The sequence below is a fragment of the Carassius auratus genome, unplaced genomic scaffold (assembly GCF_003368295.1).
Source record: "Carassius auratus strain Wakin unplaced genomic scaffold, ASM336829v1 scaf_tig00009837, whole genome shotgun sequence".
Lineage (NCBI taxonomy): Eukaryota > Metazoa > Chordata > Actinopteri > Cypriniformes > Cyprinidae > Carassius > Carassius auratus.
Window position 1 is genome coordinate 72924 of NW_020524077.1, and position 17538 is coordinate 90461.

Sequence of the window (17538 nt, forward strand, 5' to 3'; positions counted from 1 at the left end):
ATGTCAGAAAAGGCGTGTGCTAGATACCAAGGCACATTAACAGCGAATAAGGAGACATGTGGTTTATGCGACAGGTCTGTGGTTACTGTTTTCAGAATCATTTCTTTAGGTTTCCTCCTCCTTTGTGACTGGCGCATGCCTGTTCACAGTCTGTGGTAAAACCGTTTGCCATCTTCCTTTCATTGGCACGAATGATTTTTAAACAGCAGCCATTTCCTTTAGACACATGTCTGATGAAAAACAGTTGGTATTATATCAGGAACTGTAACAGGAAGTGTTAATTGATCTATTAGAGCTAACTAATGAGTTCTGTTTGCATCATTGATCATTGTTTATCACTGTAAAGCTTCTTTCAAATGATCTGTATTGTATTAAGCGATATATATATAAATACATTTATATGTTGATCAAACTAGCTTGAATCAGGATGCAGGCCATAGTCACAGAATGTTTTTTAAAATGACACTAGATGGCAGTACTTCAATGTTTATTTTTTCACTTGTTCTGCCTAATAAACAAAATCAGTTTTTGTATTTCTCCCCTGAAACTGCAAGAGTGGTTTGTGTCTGTCTGTCTATCAGTCTGTCTGTCTGTCTGTATCTATGTCTGTCTGTCTGTCTGTCTGTATCTATGTCTGTCTGTCTGTCTGTCTGTCTGTATCTATGTCTGTCTGTCTCTCTGTATCTATGTCTGTCTGTCTGTCTGTCTGTCTGTATCTATGTCTGTCTGTCTGTCTGTCTGTCTGTCTGTCTGTATCTATGTCTGTCTGTCTGTCTGTCTGTCTGTCTGTATCTATGTCTGTCTGTCTGTCTGTATCTATGTATGTCTGTCTGTATCTATGTCTGTCTGTCTGTCTGTCTGTCTGTATCTATGTATGTCTGTCTGTATCTATGTCTGTCTGTCTGTATCTATGTCTGTCTGTCTGTCTGTCTGTATCTATGTATGTCTGTCTGTATCTATGTCTGTCTGTCTGTCTATCTGTCTGTATCTATGTATGTCTGTCTGTATCTATGTCTGTCTGTCTGTCTGTCTGTCTGTCTGTCTATCTGTATCTATGTCTATCTGTATCTATGTCTATCTGTATCTATGTCTATCTGTATCTATGTCTAGCTGTATCTATGTCTAGCTGTGTCTATGTCTATCTCTATCTCTATCTCTATCTCTATCTCTATCTCTATCTCTATCTCTATCTCTATCTCTATCTCTATCTCTATCTCTATCTCTATCTCTAATAAATACACTGGCTTTTCTTACCATATTCTAATCCACACAATGTCAGGTCTTTTTAATCTGTTTTAAAGATCTCTGAGCTTTAACCCTGTTTACTGATAAAAAACAAATCGTGACTCATTAGATGAGCATGTGATGGGAGTAGCACTTATTTCACTGATTACATTAACTTCTGGGACGGAAACAGTTTTAAGGTACATTCCTCCATCTTTAACACAAAAGGCTTTTTAAGATATAAATACCGGAACTATGCCACAGTGAGTGAGCGGTGAGAGAAGTGGATTTGTGAAAGAACAGTTATATTTTGTAAATGCACTTATATTTCAACGCACCAAAACATGAGATTGAATTAAGTAGTTTAATAAAGCATGTTTTATTAAACAAGACAACACAAATCCATGCATGCCTGAAAGATCAAGACTTAACTCTGGGCATGTCCATTTCTGGTTATAAGATGGTCTAATAATTATTGTACAGCTAAATATATATCAGGATGCATATAAATATGTGGTGTGGTGGATTGGTTTTGTTTGGAGCTCATTCTGTGGGTGATGGTCAGGAATAATAGAGTCACTGACTGCACCATAGCAGGTGGCAGATGCACTGGCTGTGACAGAAATGATTCAATACTTTGAGTGTAGTTGGTTCACAGTTGCCTTGTAGACATTTGCAAGTAATGCATGTTATTCAGTATAATTAAATTCATGACATAAATTATTTTTGCCATGGACGCGCACAAAATTAAAACACTTTAAAGGATTTCTGAGTGAAACAGAATATTAAATGTAAAACAGCTTGATTTGACTTATACACTTTTGATGTACTGCCATTCAAAAAAGTGCAACAAGGCTGCATTAAATAGTTTAAATAGTAATGGTGATAAAATAATTAAAAAAGTATTAACCCATAAAACATCAAACATCCATAATAATTTTTAATAAATTAATTGCACACAATAATGCCATAAATATGTACTAAAATATCAGTGAAGACAAAAATGGTCACTTTCTGTTTGCTTTCTTTCTTACTTAGACATGCAAACACATTTAAACCCAGAGTAACTTTGTCGTGTCATAAGTCCTTTGTTGTGTAGCATTCTGGACTGCAATGAATCTGATTATTTGTTAAGCCATTCCTGCATTAGGGTGTCTGCGGTGCTTGTAGTGGAGGCCCGGTGGAGTTCAAGCAGTGTAGCACGAGTATTTACCCCCACCCTCCCATATAAATCAGGATAGCACCAGCTGCCCGATGACATCATAGCCCCCCGCGTGCTGATTGGCCGATCAGTGCCATAGCTGGATTGTATTGCTGCAGCTGTGGGATGCTATTAGAACTAGAACAGCCCTGAACAGAGCATCCACACCAGCATGACCTACCAGCTCCACCAACAACAGGAAGTCGCCTGGATCCTAAAAACTGCCCTCGATTAGCAGCCTATCCACAGTGAAGGAGAGAGAGAGAGAGAGACAACAGGAGGAGGAGGAGGAGGAGGAGGTTTCATCCTCCAGTGCTCAGTTGCGCTGTGTTTTCACACGGAAAGCTCCTCCGCCTGCTCTGTTCTGCTTCCCAGAGGAAATAAGGGATAGTTCATCTGGTTTTCCTTCCTGGATAATACATGTGCACTTTCACTCATGAAGGATAGAAAGAAAAGGAGAGAATGCAGGGTGCACAATGGCCCACTTTAAGGACGTAGCTATGAAAAAGACCACATCTCTGAATCTGGTGACGGGATTCTTTCAGTATCTCCGTGGTAAGTGGGACATCGACATCTCTCATCTGACAGCGTGGGAGCCACTAGCTCAGATTTACCTGTAGTCTGTGCTCCACTGAATGTAGGTGAAACAGATGCATGATCCAGATATGCAGTGACGTGTCTCTGGGTCATACGGCTCACTAGACATTATTGGCCAGTTGAGGTCTTCCTCGTCTTCCTCCTCAGGAGAGGTAATCACTGTGTTGGCACAGGTCACGGCTGCACACGAGTGCTGATGTGAACCTCTTTACAGTTGCGCATGTTGGATTATGACGGCTGTGGTGTGCTTAAGGCTGCACCGGCATGCCATGTGAGCTGCAGTACATGAATGCTTCCTATACATGCCCTGTGCATTGCATTAGAACCTGCATGCAAACATAGGATGCTGTCTGTTGTGAATATTACTATCACGCATAAATATGTCTGGTGGGTGTTTGTTGGTGACCTGAATGACCTTATCTATGTTTAAAAATGCTCTGCAAGATTTGTATATTGTGTGAACAGATGTCACAAACTTTCATTACTGCTGTTTGTGAAGTCAAGCATCATTAGTGCTTTTGCTCATACTTGGGGTTAATGTTTTGGAAAGTATTAAGGAGTTACCGTATTAAACTTTTGCAAACAATTAAAAAAATCGGAAAAAATATATTATAGAAACTTGGGGTGGACACCACCTAGCAACACCCACAACACCCTAGGAACAACTCAGAACATCCTTAAAACTATGTAGAAACCACCCAGCACATATTAGCAACCACTTTAGAACTTCTTTATGGCTACATAGCAGCGGCCTGGCCTTGCATGCAGAATATTTTGCAAATCAATAGTAACAGTATTTCATCTACTCAAAACGTGCTAGCAATGCTAATCCATAGAAACAGCCTGTTAGCAACTCAGAACATACTAGCAGCCAAATAGCAATGCTCAGCAACACTCATATACTGTATGTCCTTGAGAGCTTGTGGATTGCACATACATAGACATTCTGAGCATATCCGTGTGTTTTTGTTATAGATCTGCATTTATGTTGTTTATGCTGAGAGTATATGTGTAATAATGGGAATATTGGCACATGTTTCTGATATGATGTCGATGTTTTTGCTCATGCCACGTGTGGACTCTCAGCTCTCCTGTGCTGGTGAATATCCCCTCTCTCAGTAATGAAAATGTACAGTATTCAGTAGTAAATCCTCTTGCATTTATTTCTCACAAATATGAAAAATAACCAGGTGAGCCAAGATGACTGTGAGCAGAATGAAGAAGACAGGAAAACATAATATCTCACTGGATATTGAAATGTAAAACATATCTGCTCATTTATGCGATTATTGTGCTTCTCTCTTTTGCAGATGAACAGGAGGCAGTGCAGAAAAGAACTTTCACAAAGTGGATTAATTCACACTTGGCCAAGGTAAGATGTTTTGCTGTTTTTTTTTAGCTTGTAGTATTATTTACACTGATTACAAAACAACAACAGTGACCCAATACACTACTGGGACACTAAAAAAATGCTTGATTGTTAATGCATTATACAGCAAATATCAAGTGTCTTTTGTGCTGGAAAAACTTTTGCATTTATTTTTCTGAGCAGTTTTTTGCTATGAGTTTCAATAAACTGGTGTGGCACTGATTTTAAGTAGATCTGTGAAGTTTTTGTCAAATTGAAAACCACAATCTTTATTTTGAACAGTAGCTACACTATTGTTCAAAAGTTTGGTTTAACATTTTTTTTTTTTTTTCCTGTTGTTTTAAGAATTAATACTGTTTTCAGTAAGGAAACATTAAATTGATAAAAACAAAAATTGTTTTGTTGTAAGCTGAAGACTGTAATGGCTGGTAAAAATTCAGCTTTGTCATCAATGTAATAAATTATTAAAATAGAAAACAGTTATTTGAAATTGTAATAATACTTCACAATATTACTATTTTTACTGTATTTGTGATCAACAAAAAGCAGCTTTAGTTAAATGTTTTTCAAAATACCTAAAAAATCTTTCAGAATCCAAACTTTGAACTGTTATGTACTATACAAGTTAATCATGTAAAACCTAGCAAACTTGTTTTTGTGTAAATTGTACATGTTTTGTCTTTCTTTAAACCTAAATGACACTTGCTTTTTAAAGCAGTGACATTTAAGTACTAACTACAGTATATAGTATATAATGCTGTTGGAATTACACCAGTGTCTCAAGCAGTGATGGCTGTGTTACTGTCTTCCTGTCTTTCTGACCCATCATCCATGAACAGTGAATGGTTCTTGAGATTTGCTTTGTAGCCTCATATCATAATAACTCTAAAGGGCAAATATCTGTGTAAACGAGTAAAGCTCAGATGATTAAAGGCTGATCGTTGTGCAGGACAGTAAACAGTGAATGAGGGGGCGTAATGCTATAATACTCTAATAAAAAGTGTGTTTGTGCTGTGTGCTTGGAAAATGAATGCTGTGTTGTGATGGCCAAGATGAGTGGGTGATCTTGTGTTAGCAGGCTGAGCATGAAAGGATCTATGAAAATGTGCTCTGAATTTCTGAAATGAAGTTGTGATGTGTGAGATATATGGAAGCCAAACATGCTTTGGTAAATCATAATTATGGCAAAAAAGTAATGACATAAATAAGAAATAATAAAGTTGAAACTGACATGAAAAAAGTTATGATGTAAAGCTGACTTTTTTGCCATAATTAAGTTGAAATTGACATAAAACGTCATAATTATTATGTAAAACATTGATATTATGTATGTCATAATTATAGCAAAAAAATTATAGCAAAAAAAAAAAAATATGACATTAAAAATTGTGATGTATTTAGGATGTACTTATGCCTTCAGAAAGGTTGAGAATGAATGTTTTATAGTATAGTATAGTATAAATCTAATTTGACCTTTCCACAAGTAATCGTTTAATCTCGTAATTGTAACTTTTTATTTCACAATTAGGACTTTTTATCTCATAATTGTAACTTTTATGTCATAATTTTAATTTATGAAAAAAGTCATACTATAAAAATACTTATTGGAATATAATTATATCTTAGGAAAGGCTGATCATTTTGAAGTTTAGTTTGACATTTCTACAAAATTAGAAATGTTATGTCACAATTATGAATTTATATTCCATAATTCAAACGTTTTATCTCATAGTTATGATATACCAAAACATGTTTTCTTATGTGGCTTTCAAATAAGTCTTTTCATATATATTTACTGTATGTATATGTCTGTGTATGCATGTATGTACAGTATATTTATGTCATGTATTGAAATTATAATTTATTTTGACCTCAGAAACAACAATAAACTACTAAAACCGTATGATATGATCCTTTTTAGGAAAGTTGAAGGATTTTTTAAAATGACCTGTCTGCTTTTGAATCTGAAAAATCTGCAGTGACACCAGAACTTCCTCTAAGTCATGTCTTATTTGTTACAGTTTTTTCAGTTGCTTTGGTACATTTCTCAAATCATCCTTGAGATTTGCAAAACAGTAAGTGCATTTCTCAAAACAACTCGTACAAATGGCAAAACACCATGGATCACCTTAATAAGCCAGTCTCTTGCTCAAAATCCTTAGTTCATCTCTCAAAAATAAATATCTGTGTCAATGAACATGTCAGTGCCATCAGAATGACAAGTCCTTGTGTCATAGTTTACGGATAAGACAAATTGCTTAGTCATGTTGTCAATATAACAGTGTACTCTGGAGGGATGTTCTGATGTAAACTGTGGCAACATTTTGGATGACAGTTACTGTATTGAACAGTATGCCATATGCTTATGTATGCCATATATTTCATAACATACAGTTCATGTCAAACTGACAAAAAGTCTAATAATAATGTGTAAAAATTAAAATAAAAAAGTGTGCTGTTTATGACAACTAGATTAACCATTTTGCATTTAATGGCTTATACGATGAACTAAAGACTAGATGTTTTGAGCGGTAAGACTATTGCACAGAATACTATGTAAAACATTTTGAGCAACTTGACATTAGCAACTGATAATGTAGGAAACCGCAGATAAATGTGCATAATCAATTGCATGAATGAACAAAAGCAATCGCAACTTGTTCAAAAGAATGAGAATCTGGTTTTATGATGTGTATAAATGAGTAGATGATGGGGAGGTTGTACAAGTAGTTTTAAGAATTTCATTTCTGATTTGGAAAAAGCACCAAAGTGACTGAGAAAAACTGTAATATGTAGCAGCAGTGGACAGACGTTTACAGTATGTCTGACAAGTGAAAGCACTTTAACTCGACTGAGACTTTCTTAAATTATTTGGAAATACAGACTGAATCTGTTTATGGAGACCAGGGTAATTCTGTCAGGATCCTGCCCTGACAGTCCTGTCCACGTTGTCTCTGTTCCATGTTTCTTTGTTATTTTTGTTTCTAAGCACATGGTTCTGTCTTTGTTCATGTCTGCCACGTGCTCCTCTTGTCCCACCTCCTTGTTACTCCTGGTCACGCCCCCTTGTTTAGCCCTTGTCTGCTTGATTGTTTTCACCTGATCCTCATGTGTACTGCTCTATATACTGGGTTCTCTTTCCTTGTGTCTCTGCTGGTTTGTTTTTGGTGTTTACTTGTCTCTTGGCCCAGAATTTATCCCTTTGAGCTTGATCATTATTTTTGATCTCTTATCTATTTACTTATATCCTTTTTGGTCTTTAGTTTTGTCTAGTTTAAAAGAAAGGAAAAAAGTTTTTGGCAGACACAAACAAAGACAGAACCATGTGCTTAGACACAAACAAAGAAACATGGAACGGAGACAATATAGACAGGACTGTCAGGGCAGGATCCTGACAAATTCTGGGAAGATTTGGACACTGTAGGTATGTGCAGATGGCCGTCGAGAGGGACTGGAACAATTCTCAGTGGGAAGAAACATGTTTCGCTCCTGAGGTCTTTGAAGTGTGTGTCCACTGATTTCAGATGCTGTGATTAAGAGTCAAGTTAGGATATAATTATATCATTTTATCATATCTACAAATAACCATTTATCAATAATCAGTTGTTTTCTATAAAGAAAATCAGAATACATTTTTATAATAGTCCCCCATACTTTCTCTAAGACATCAAAACACAAAATTACACCAATAAAGTTGATCTGCTACTCCGCAGTATTATGTATTACTGACTCCTTTAATTGTGACACATTTTTCCATTACAGCCGATTGGAACCTGGGTTTTGTAAAAACCTCAGTACCTTTTAGTTCGTATCTACTTTTCCTCTTGGTGAATCTGTTTGGCTAATTGTTCAGTAAACTTTCCAGATGAGCTTTATACATTGTTTTTAGAAGGTTATACTCTACTAATATTACATCAGTCTAAAGTGAAAAATATGAATATACATAAAAAAGACATCGAGTAGCGTTTTTTCTTAACCAAAAATGTGAAGAAGCACAGTTTTTGGGACCGGCCAAAAAGACACCGTCTTAAAGAAGTGGAAAGAGAAAGCAATTGAAAATTGAAGGAAGTCGCTATACTTTTGTTGATGTGTTAGCACATTCCATAGGCGTAATTTGTGCGGGGGATGGGTGGGACATGTCCCCACCCCCTGTTTTTGCTAGAGTTGCTTTTTTGATTATTGGTATATAGAAAAAATTATAAGAACCTATTTTGGTTATATTTACTATTAATTGCAGGTCTCTGGACTGCGACTGGCTAAATTATGAGCGGTCACACTGGCGCAACCACCGTGTTGTTCAACGCATTAAAGCTGCCATTTCTGTTGCATATGAGAAAGATCAAATGGGAACTTGTTTGGATGGGTTGAATGTTAACCATTTTCATTTCCAATATAGGCTAACTGTAACTATGATAAAAAATTCATCAGCATGCACTGAATAAAAGCATATTGTTTAAAAAAAAAACAAAAAAAAAACCTTTCCTCGTGCAACCACTTGATAAAGTTAGTTGCAAAAGAGCATCCAGTGGGAAGAATGAGTCTGGAGCCCTGAATTGCCCCGCTCCCCCTGCCAATGATGATCTAGCACCCCCTCAGCACCTGCGTTCAAAATTCTCTGGCACCGCCCTTGGTACTGTACATCGATGCATTTTTGAAAAGCCAAAATTAAGTTTTTCCAACTCTAAAGGAAAAAATCCAGTCCCCAAGGAAATTAGGTTTTTAAATAAAAAAGTAGCAAAAAGGAGTTGCGAGGTGTCCCCACAACTTTTCAAAGCAAAGTTACGCCACTGGCACAAAGTAAAGGATGACATCAGCTATTTATTGTTAAAGTCACATAGTTTTGTACAATGACCCACATGCATAACATGGTTCTGAAGTAGAGCTGTAGTGAGATGTTGTGAGTGTTTTTGCTCCTCCCTCTCTCCTCATTATGCGTGATTAGTTGCTTTGGTGACTGGGCATTTTACAGCTCACAAAGAGAGGTTAATCTGACACAAATGGTGGGTTTAAGTATTCCAGTCAGCACAGATTGCACTGAGGGTCCTTTGTTCCACACAATCTGCTGCAAAACACGACTATGAATGTTTGAAGAATCTGAGTAATGTTTGCAGCCAGTGGGTCCACTGCAGTCCATATAGACAGCACACGCTCACTGCATACTAACTGAGCTGCAGAATATGTTATGTAATGCTTCATGAGTCTGCAGATGCCTGCTGTTCTTCCAGATTTCGTCGCTGTCTGTTTGTGCGCTGGTTGGCCTGTCTGTCTCACTCTATTTTTGGTTTGTTTTATTGAACAAAATAAATCTTGATTTACATTTCTTGGTTCCTTTATTATTTGTATTTTCTCAATAGTCAGCATGACCAAAGCAAATGTGTTTGCACATGATGATCTGTTTTGGTATCTTTTCCTATTGTGTCAATTTCCTTTAAAATTTTAAAGCACATTTGCTTTTTTTTGTACAGATTGTACAGAAGCAGCTGAACTGAGATTTTAAAGATAAACCCAGTTATATCATTATAAATAATATGATATAATATTTCAGTGTATTTCAAAATGCTATTTATTCCTGTGATGTACAGCTAAATTTTCAGCATCATTACTCCAGTCTTGACACAGAAATCATTCTAATATGCTGATTTGAACAACCATTTCTCATTATCATTAAAACAATAGTCCAGCTTAATATTTTTGCAGAAATATGTATTATACGATAAATAGAAAGTTCTAACAATGTAGAAATAATTTGTACATAATAAATGTATTGTTTTCCAGTTTAATACCTTCCTGTTGAATAAAAGTAATAAGTAACATTTTACTAACATCAAACTGAACGATCCACATATTCATATAAAAAAGCATTTACATTTCCCTGTGAATATTACACTGCTTCAACATGAAAAATAGATTTGCATTTAGTTTATTTTTGTTCGAGTTTCATCTGCCTACACAGATTGCAGTTCCAGTCTTTCTGTGATCGCAAGTTTGAATGCTGCGTGGTATTTCTGGTTGAAGTGTGATGTGAGAAGGCAAAAGCATTTTTAAGACAACATCTGCAGTAAACGTGTTATACCTTATGTTTCCCAAACTATGAAAGAGTATTTTCTGAGCCAGAAACTTAAATTCCCCTGGGAATGAAGAGAAGAATTTATGATGACCTAAAAGCATTTCTACATATTTATTCAGAGTAGAAGCATGAAAAAAGCAGAAGCATGCAACACATTTATAAGAGTTTATTAAGTTCCCAGTTTATTTGATCCTCTTCTTTTTGTCCTTTTCCAGCACAAACCTCCTTTTGAAATCAGCGACCTCTTTGAGGACATCAAGGATGGGGTGAAACTGCTGGCTCTGTTAGAAGTGCTGTCTGGACAGAGATTAGTAAGTGTTTCTGCGATTATCACTGTGTGAAGCCTCAGCATTGAGCACAGCAGCAGCTCCAGTGCATCTTCAGTCTGTTTAATGCCAAGATGATAGGTCCTGCTTCCTTTCATAAACATTTAGTATTTCCCTGCAGCCATGCGAACAGGGCCGCCAACTCAGAAGGATCCACTGGGTGTCCAACATAGGCACAGCTCTTAAGTTCCTGGAGGGAAGGAAGGTAGGTGACTCCAGGATCACTCATCTGTCTTAATAATCGCTGATATTCTGTATAACACTCCCAGCTAGGTCATCCCTCTCTTGCAGCACCTTTTAAAGTCTAGCTTTAAAAAATAAATATACTTGTGCTATAATTGAAAGAAGTATTTCTAGAACAGTATATACCAGACTATGCTCTGGTAAACATCAGGGAAGGACAAGAAATGAACAGGATAGAAATTAAAGCTAAAGTTAGTCTTTGACAGATAGTTTACATGAACTTTCAAATTAACTTAATATTTTTCCATCTTTTGATATATGAAACTGATTTGTGTAAATTGACCAATTATGTCTGCAGCAAACCAATAGCACAAAGATCACAGAATCCATTAAATCCATCGATTATACTCTTGTTTTCCGACCAAACATGATGCTGCTTCCACAAAATAGGGATTTTTTTAAACAAGACATGATATGGAAGAAAAAGATAAATTGACTGTCAGTTACAATAATATATTATTTTTATATTTAATAGATATTTTATTTAAAAAGTTACATTTGAAAATTGTTTTATTTATTTTTTCATTATTTAATTATTTAATTATTTATTTATATTTAATATTTTTTTATCCTCAACAAAGGTGCATTTGTTTGATAAAAATACTGAAGTTATATCTGAAATATTATTACAATTTGAAATAACTGTATTCAATTTTAATCTATTGTAAAATATATATTGTACTGCAATTTATTCCTTTGATGCAGAGCAGAATTCCTCCAGTCATCTTCAGAGATCATTCTTATATACTGATATGATGCTCAAGTAACATTTCTGATTATCAATGTTGAAAATTGTTGTGCTGCTTAATATTTGTGTGGGAACCAATTTTTCTGGATTCTTTGATGAATAGAAAGTTCAAAAGAACAGCATTAATTTGAAAAAATACATTTCTTAACTGGATCAATGAATGCATACTTGCTAATTAAAAGTATAAAAAATATCTGACTGTATAGTAGGAATGATCGAGGCATATCTGCAGTCCTATCTGATCATTGAATATGTTGTATGTCCCATTCCAGCGTCTGTCATCAAACTGCATCTCTAACTCTGTCCTTACCATGTCTTGTCTTTGTGTACCGAGGGTCTCCGGTCAGTACTTCTCCTAGTCACAGTTCTCACAAACATCTGCGTTTGATGATGCATACCATAAGCAGCGAGCAACTCCATGATTTACTGATCTCTGCTGTAGCTGCTACTGGCTGAAAGAGCTGCAATCATTTTTAGAAAGCTTGTTTCTCTAAAGCATCTCTTTTGATGTACATGACTGGTTTACCATACATTATGTTTTTCCTCTTCACTCACATGTTCCTCATATATTCATGCATTTATATTTGCTTATTCCCAAAGAAGTGAATATGTCTGGCTACTTAAAAGTCGACATGAAATCAAAATGGACCGTATTTACTTTCTTTCCGCACGTTCCTGGTGTTATTCTGCATGATTCATCAGCAGATAGTGCTGGTTTAGACTGGCCTGTTCGCACTGACCTGTAGATAATATGTGTGTTACATTGATATTTTCAAATGATTTAGCCATTTAGGACTTTCTAACATGTAAAATATTTATTTTCCAGATCAAACTAGTCAATATCAACGCCACTGACATTGCTGATGGACGCCCGTCCATTGTCTTGGGGCTGACATGGACCATTATCCTCTATTTTCAGGTAATGTTTGCCAGTTATGGTGATAGGATCTGGAACATTGCCATATGTCTGTGTTTACCTGAGTTTTAAGGGTCTACCTTCACAAACGTTTGCAGATTGAGGAGTTGACCAGTAATCTTCCAGCCCTTCAGGCTTTATCCAGCAGTGCGTCTTCGGTGGACAGCATGGCCGGCTCGGAGACGGGAAGCCCACCTGTGAAACGCAAAGTGATGACCAAGTTTCAGGGGAGCGCCAAAAAAGCCCTGCTCAGATGGGTCCAAAGCACAGCGACCAAGTATGTCAACCAAGTATTATATCAACTGAAGGAGAATGTTTGAGATAAATACGATATCTTTTGATGGTTTAAATGGATCATTTGAAATGAATGTTGAATTGTGTATAAAAACAGGCCCCTAAGAGTCATTATTTAATCTCTCAAGGAGTCTTGGGATTGAAGTTAAAGACTTCGGTCCGAGTTGGCGCAGTGGTGTGGCCTTCCATTCTGTAATTCATGCCATTCGGCCTGATCTCGTGGACATGGACATCGTGAGACAAAGAAGTAATCGTGAGAACTTGGAAGAGGCCTTCAGTGTGGCAGAAAATGAACTGGGAATACCACGTTTACTAGATCCTGAAGGTACTGATGTGACTTATTTTACTCCAAAATCTCTCCAGTTTCTTTTGAGATGAACAGCTTACAACTTACAATGTCAACTTACAAAACATCACTGTGGTATTACCATGGTTTTTAATAATGGATCTATAGGAATACCTTTTAAGTCATGTAAAATGGTAATATAATGCCATTCTTTTAAATGATCTTGGATACCATGGTATTTTAATGTAGGACTCATTCAGTACAATTATGTATAGAGGGTTATTTAACTAAAACTAAAACCATAAAAACTTGTTATTTGAAATAAAGAATTAACCAAAAATTAAATAATATATAAATAAAATAGATTATTTCATTTTTTATTTCATATGGTTGCCAATTCAACATTTCTTATTTTCATTTATTTGATGTACTAAAATAACTAAAACTAAAACTGAAAAAAAAAAACATGTAGCTATTAGGGCTGTGCGATTAATCGAAATCGAAATAAAATCGCGATTTGAGTGTGCACGATTTCTAAATCGCTTTATAGCACGATTTTCTGCAGCCCCGACCTCCCGCAGTATGTTATCTGAACCAATCAGGATGCAGCGCACCTAAGTGGAGTGCGAGAACAGAGCAGACTGGGCATATGCTTAACTCCAGGTTCACACACTCTGTCTGTGATACGTAGCCTTTTTTTTTTCGAGACCATGTTAACGGAACAGAGCGTTCACACTGCATGCGGTAAAAGACGAGAACAGAAAAGGTTATAAATAGAAAGGTGCGAAAAGATTTTATATCTTGCACATGAGGACAGAGAGAGTTGTGAGTGCACACAAGGAAAGGAAACACGTTTTAAGGTAGAGCACGCGCATCTGGAAATCTGCGTGCGAGCGGATAGATTCGCGCTTGTGCATTATTTTAATGTGCTTTCGCGTTACAATAATGCGTTCTCGTTGCTGCTTCTGAACCTGAGTACGTGTGAACCTTGGGTAATAAATATATTGGGCAAAACATATAACACCTGAGGCACCGCTACAGTGACCGATGCATGGCCAAAAAAAAACAATAAAAACATCCCTGAACACGGGTTTTATTTTATTTTTTTATTATAATTTTTTGCCATATGTCTAGATCTTTACTTTGTGATTATTTTGACTTAAGTCTCTTCTAGAGACATGTTACAACTTTTTGATAAAGCTTTCATTGGTTTTCTTTTGGAAATATGTTTCAAATTTATACTGAAGGCATTTATGACTGTAAAACATGTCTGTGTGTGTCAAAATCGTGATTAAAATCGAAATCGCAAAATTTATCAAAAAAATCGCGATAGGTTTTTTTGGTCCATATCACACAGCCCTACTAGCTATATTAACATACAGAACAAAATTACTTAAACTTAATTAAAATTAAAATGGAAAATATAAAAATTACAATTTTTTTTTTAAATAACTGTAATATAATATAATATAATAATAATAGCATAGTATAGTAGAGCATAGTATTGTATCATATAGTATAGGATAGCATATGGTATAAGCATCTGATAACATGAGTGTGGCACCAGAACTAATGTTGTGTGGATAATAATGTAGATTGAGTCAATGATCTATTGTGGTTTGAAGAGCCACTTATTGGTTTTGAGTTTGATGTGAATAGACACTGCTTCATTATACTGGGCATGTTCCATTATCAGGCCTCGTTACAGACAGATGCTCTTATAGTTTCTTATGTAGGTCATGCTGCTATTCAAGCATGACATCAGGCCAGATTACAGACTAGCATGACATCATGATGTGATTTTATAGAGGCCCTTTGAAGAGGCTATAAAAAGCCTAATTTGACTCTTCAGGTCAGTGGATCGTCTAATATGACAGTCACCTGATGATGCACAGTAAAACTCAAACTAAAACAGCAGAATGGTTTTTTCTTCATTGCAGATGTGGATGTGGACAAGCCTGATGAGAAATCCATAATGACATACGTAGCTCAGTTCCTGAAGCACTATCCAGATCCCCACCAGTCTGAGACAGATGGACAGCAAGAGGAGGTACGCTTTAGTGCTTACGCTCATGTATGAGCTAAAAATACACTAGCCGCTTGCTGTTGTTATTTACTGCAGTCACTGCTGTAGAGCTTCTTCATCAGTCACTAACATTACTGTAGTCCATCACAATGTGGACGGAAGGAATCATTTTCCTTTAGATTCACACCCATAATGCATTGCTCTGTGTGCTAACTCTGTATCTCTGTCTGTGTCATTCGCCGTGCGCTTTCGTAGCTGGTTCGTTCCATTCCTCCATTCGCTCTCTCTATCCCAGCTCTACAGGTAAGAGTTGATTACGTCTCACCAGCATGAGGTTCATTTAGTGAATGGGACATTCTCAAGAAACAATGGCATATGTGCTGGTAAAGTGTAGGAAACATGATTTAAACCCTATCATAGTAACTTATTAAATCACGTGAACATGCATATGCTTATAATAGAATATAAAATACAATGGATAATTGATCATATAAATACTTGGAATAATTATTAATAAATTGTACAGTATAACTGTGAATAACATTGACAGTGCTCATTCAGAACATGTTTTGAGAAAACCAAATTACATTCAAAATGGTTTGGGGTTAAAAAGATATGTGCAAACATTTCTAAAAAATATTATTTTAAGTTTTAGTCAGAAAGCATCACTGGACACACATTTTTGACAATTAAAAAAAAACATTTTGTTTATTAAAGGCATATATGTCATAGCATAAGAACAAAAAGTTTATAAAAAAGTGTCATTTGCATATGTATCAACATACTTAATATAACATTTTAAAAATTGCATAGTGGAAGCATAATATTTTTATTAAAATATTTAATTCAATTTATTTATTTTTATTCTATATAATTTTATCCTTTTTTAAATTCTCAAAGTAAAACAGAAAATAAGCACATGTACAGTACACTGACAGATAAAAAGCAAATATTTCATACTAAAATTAATCTGTTTAAAATGTTGTTTAAATCTACCAAATAAGATCAGTATTTTTTTAATGAAATGAGTAATAAGTTCTGTGGACAGATATAACACACAGATGTCACTGTTTGCTGAGAATGGTCTGTCGGTGGTGGATACTCTCTGTGTGTTTCCTCTCTTTCTGGCTTTTATCTTGCTAACGTCTTGACTGTGTTATGTTTGCATCTCTTGATGTGTCTTTGCTCTCCTGGACAGTATGATCCACAAGATATTGAGCTATTGCTTGAGGTATGTGTATAATAACAGCTTTGCATTATGATCTGTACTCTTCTTTGGACTCTCTCCTAGTTTTCGTTGTTTCACACTGATGTGTTACCTTCTGTGGGTTCTTGTTATGAGGGTTTCTTGCTGAATACCTGTGCCAGTGATAAATCTTTGTTTCTTTCTGTCTGATGTGCACAGCGAGAGGAACGCAAGGTGCTGAGGGAGGTGAAGGTCTGGCTGGATCAGCTAGAGAGAGATTTACTGCATGCAGAGGGATCTGAAGAGAGTCTCACCGACAAATATCAGGTGAACACCGGAATTAAACAGACTGTTTTTGCTACTTCAGTTTGCAATTGAGCTCTGTCATGATTGGCTAAACTCTTGTTTTTGAAAAGAGTTTTGAGTTTGCTATAAGCTCAGATGTATTTATTTCTCCTCCATCCTTCTTCTTTGACTGCAGGCTTTTAAGAGTTACCGTGTGCAGTATGAGATGAGAAAGAAACAGATCGAGTCTCTCTTGCAGCCGGTGCACAAGGACGGAAAACTGTCCGTGGACCAGGCCATGGTCAAACAGGCCTGGGATCACGTGTCTGTCAGGGTGCGTGCTTTAAAGTGTTTGTTCACTATAACACCATTCAAGGAAATATTGTAGTATCATGCTCTTCTTAGTTTAAAAGTACATAAAAGTAGTTTTTATAAACATACCTTAGGAAAATAACACTTCTGGTGAGCATCTTCAGACAAAACAATGCAACTGACATATTTTAAGACGAGTACGCTTTTTTCCGATAAAACAGCCTAGACATGCATTTTAATCTGTGACTAGGCTTAAGCTATGTCTGTGAAACCGGGGGATAGCTATTTAATTCAATCATATTGATATTTTAATTCAAGCTGGAGATTGTAAATATTAACGGATATATTTTGTTTGCAAAATTTTTTTTTTACTTCAGAGCTCAACTCTGAACTTTTCCGCTGTGCTTCTCTGGTTGTCATTAGCTGTAATGAAGTGTGAATTAGAGCACTGACCGTGG

The 17538-nt window shown here is 36.1% G+C and overlaps 1 pseudogene; it reads left to right on the forward strand.

Moving 5' to 3' along the window:
* LOC113072662 (nesprin-1-like) overlaps positions 1–17538 on the forward strand; it is a 33957-nt pseudogene that overhangs the window by 3115 nt on the left and 13304 nt on the right.